This window comes from Bidens hawaiensis, unplaced genomic scaffold (assembly GCF_021521415.1).
Source record: "Bidens hawaiensis isolate Kalapana, Puna unplaced genomic scaffold, B.hawaiensis_p1.1 tig00052559_1, whole genome shotgun sequence".
Taxonomy (NCBI): Eukaryota; Viridiplantae; Streptophyta; class Magnoliopsida; order Asterales; family Asteraceae; genus Bidens; species Bidens hawaiensis.
This window is the reverse complement of record NW_027499462.1, coordinates 1-4,303: the sequence shown is the minus strand read 5'-3', so window position 1 is coordinate 4,303 and position 4,303 is coordinate 1.

Genomic DNA, 4,303 nt, shown 5'->3' with positions numbered 1-4,303 from the left:
ACTATGATCAGATAGATCCAGATGATCTAGAAATAATGGATTTGAAATTGAACATGGCTATGATCGTTCGTAAAGTTAAAAAATTCATGCAGAGAACTGGAAAAGATCTTCCAGCTTTAAACAAGAAGTTGGGTTTTGACAAATTCAAAGTAAAGTGTTATAATTGTCAAGAATTTGGGCATTTCGCGAAGGAATGTGACAAACCAAGGAAAGAATACACTGGTCCTCGTAGTCAAAGTCAAAATGCTTCTACACCACGAGGAAGTGATGCTGAAAAGAAACCACCTTCTTCTACAACACAAGCAATGTTAGCAGATGGAACTGATTGGTCACAACGGTTACTATGCAATGATGTTCAAGCAAAGTTGGCTATGTTTGGGTTACATAAAGATTATCAAGATGCTACTGGTAGTGAGATGTTTTCCGATAATGATTCTGGATCTGATTCTGACGACTCTTGCGACAAGCCTTCTGAATCAATGTTTGCTTGCATGGCTAAGATCAATGAGGTTAGTAACTCTATTTCTGCAACTTCATTTGTTAAAGCATCATGTGTTGACTGTGAATCTAACAAATCATGTGTTGACTGTGAATCTAACAAATCTAAGTTAGAATCTAACACTTATCGACAATCTCTTGAGTCTCAAATGAAATCTCGAGAAAAGATTGAAGCATTGTCGACAAGTAACCATGATCTCAAAGCCGAGTTATCTGTGAAAATGACCATTAATGACCAAAAGTTTCAGGAAATTTTGAAACATCGTTCTAAGATAACTGAGCTTGAGAATGAGGTTCTTGAATTGAAGAACAAATTGGGAAAATTTAGGAATTCATCTTTTCTGTTGAATGAAATTATTGAAGTATCTGGAAAACAAAAAGATTCTAAGAAAGGTATTGGTTTTGTTGAAATTCCACCACCTTTTCATAATGATTATAAAATTAATCCTTTTGCAAGAAAAGAAGAGGATTTGATTCAAAAACAATCTGTGATTTCTGAAAAACCTAAATTGATTAAACCTGAAATTGTCAAACCCCAAGTTGCTCCTCAAAAACCTCATGTGGAAAGTAAAAAGGTCTTTGTTGAAAATGTTGATAAAGTAATTATTGAAGATGTGTTTGAACCTGAGATAATACACAAGAATAAGAACATTCCTAGTTCTAATCATATTCTTTGCGAACCTCAAGAGTTTGAGGAAGCTGTGTATGGTTCATTCAAATCTCAAATGAACAAGGGAGAAACTGTGAAAACCAAACCAGTGAGGAAAAAGAAGTCAGTTAAACCAAATTTCTGACGAGGACTTAATGCGTTTCATTAATCCTCCGAGTTCTAACTCTTCATCGGCTAGAGTTTTTAAGTTAAAGGGAATGGATACGATGTTCACTGAAAAAGATATTCCAATAAATATTATCAAACCTGAACTTATTGAGAGTGTTTTTGTCAATGAAACTTCAAAAATTCAAGAACTTGAACGTGTGTATGCTCAAACAAAAACATCAGTTCAATCTGATCCATTGACTAAGGCAAAACAATTTTTAAAACAAGCTAAGAAGATTAACTTTGTGAAGTCAACTGGGACAGATACACTAAAAGGCTTTTCGAGCTGTTCTAATTTAGATTTTTATTTAAAGAAGAAATCTAAATTATCTGATGAGTTTGCTAAGAGCATGACTAAAAATGTGAGTCATCATCAACCATCTGCATCATTTATTCCAATTATTTCTAAACATCATCATGTAGACATGCGAACTTGTTTTTTATGCGGTCAACAAGGTCATGTTGTGAGGAATTGTAGTCAGCAGAACTATCAGAATCTTCATCCTTTTATCAAGGATAAATCTAAGCCAATTCCATTGGTCAAGGAGATCTTGAAATAACCTGTGTCGTATGCTGATGATACTCATATTTTGTTCTCTGGTGTGAATCCTCGGAAGGCTCTTCATGTCAATGAGACACACGGTCAAGTGAAACCAAAATTCATTCCAACTGAACCTATATGTCAAAACAAGAATTCAAACATTGTTCAGGTAGCTTACTTAAGACGAAAGTCTAGGAAGCCGGTAACTTATTCACAAGTGGTTGAACAACAATTGAAATCTGTTAAAGTTAATGATCAAAGAGAAAACCAAAGGTGCCCAAGACTGAGGCCTGGGCTGCCTTTTTGAACTAATCACTTTTGTTTGTGGGTAGGGTTCATCCAAGACCATTTCTGGTGAAAACTGGATCATAGATAGCGGATGTTCTCATCATATCACTGGGAATCTCAACCTATTAACCAACGTAAGAAATATTCAAGGGGGTTATGTAGAGTTTGCTGGGAATTCTGAGGGCATGATCACACAAGAGGGTGAAGTTTCAAATGGTCACATTACGTTTGAGAAAGTGAATTATTGCGACAAGGTTGATCATAATTTATTGAGTGTATCGCAGATTTGTGATAAAAAATACACTACGATATTTACTGACAAATAATGTCATATCTTGAAACCGGGTTATGTTATCCCCGAGGACATGGTTGTCATGCGATCACCACGATCAAATGATATTTATGTCTTAAATATGAGATCTAAGGTGTCCACATCAATCGAAACATGTTTTGTCTCGAAAGCAACCGAGAAAGACTCGATTCTATGGCATCGTAGAATGGGTCACATACATGTCAGAAAGATGAATTATTTAATGGCAAATGACCTAGTTGAGGGTGTCTCATTAAGGAATTTTAAGTTATCTAATCACTGCGTTGCATGCAAAAAGGGCAAGCAGAAGAAGAAGACACATCCCTCTAAGTTATTGAATTCTATTGATACTCCTCTTGAACGACTTCATATGGATTTGTTTGATCCAGTGAATCGTGCGAGTATTTCTGGAGACTGGTATTGTCTTGTAGTGACAGATGATTATTCAAGATATTCATGGGTGTTATTTATGAGTTCAAAAGATCAAACACCGGTTTTGGTACAAAATCTTATTACTAAGATTGAATCACTGTATAAACAAAAGGTGAGTAAAATCCGTAGTGATAATGGTACTAAATTTAAAAACACTATATTGGATTTCTTTTGTATTCAAAATGGAATTCACTGAGAATATAGTGCACCTTATATACCTCAACAAAATGGTGTTGCTGAAAGGAAAAATAGAACTCTGATTGAAGCTGCACGCACAATGCTCGCTGATTCAAAGCTTCCTGTCCAATTTTGGAATGAGGTAGTGAATACAGCTTGTTATACGCTTAATCGAGTTCTAATAGTGAAACGACTCAAGAAGACAAGCTACGAGATCTTAAATAATAGAAAACCTAATTTAAAGTACATGGAACCATTTGGGTGTCCGTGTACAATGTTGAAGAAGGATTCGGGTAAATTTGAAGAAAAAGCTATCGAAGGGTATTTCTTGGGATATGCATCTCCAAAGAAAAGGGTTTTTAATTTCACATCTGGTTGTGTTGAAGAATGGTACCATGTGGACTGTCAAAAGTACACAACTCCTCCTCAAGGGAAAGGTCCAAACTGGATATTTGACTATGATAGTTTATTTAATTCCTTTACTCCTTCGACTGAACACATCGATGAAGATCTGGTTCGAGCATACTTTGAAGATTATTTGACCATTCCAAGATCTTCAAGTTCTAATGAAGTTGAAGCTCAACCAGATGCTCCAACTGAAAAATCTCAAGTTGTTTCTCCAGTTGCTATTGATAATGTTTCTACTTCTTCTGATGATGATCAAGCTGAAATTCAAGTTATTGATCTTGACAGTGATAATGTTTCATCTCCCGAGTTGGGTGAACATTACACTAACTTATTTGATAATGTTGTTGTTCCTGAGAATCCCACTCTTCGGATTCATGGATATCATCCACACAAAAATATCATTGGAGAACTTGATGTGGGCGTTCGTACACGTCATCAAGTTGCTTCGTCAAGTGATAATAACATATTGTGTGCTTACACTAACTTACATTCTTCAGGAATTATGAATATTGCTAAATTCAATTGCTTTCTGTCTCAAGTTGAGCCAATGACAGCTCGTAAGGCACTTGAAGATCCTTCTAGGGTAGAAGCTATGCAAGAAGAATTATAGCAGTTTGCACGTTTGGGTGTTTGGGATTTAATAGACAAACCTGCTAGAGTCAAGAAAGCCATTCCGACTAAGTGGGTATTTAAGTGTAAGAAGGATGATCGAGGGGTGATTGTCAGAAACAAAGCACGTCTAGTGGTGCAAGGTTTTCATCATTAAGAGGGTATTGATTACACAGAGGTATATGCTCTAGTTGCAAGATTAGAGTCGATTCAAATCTTCCTG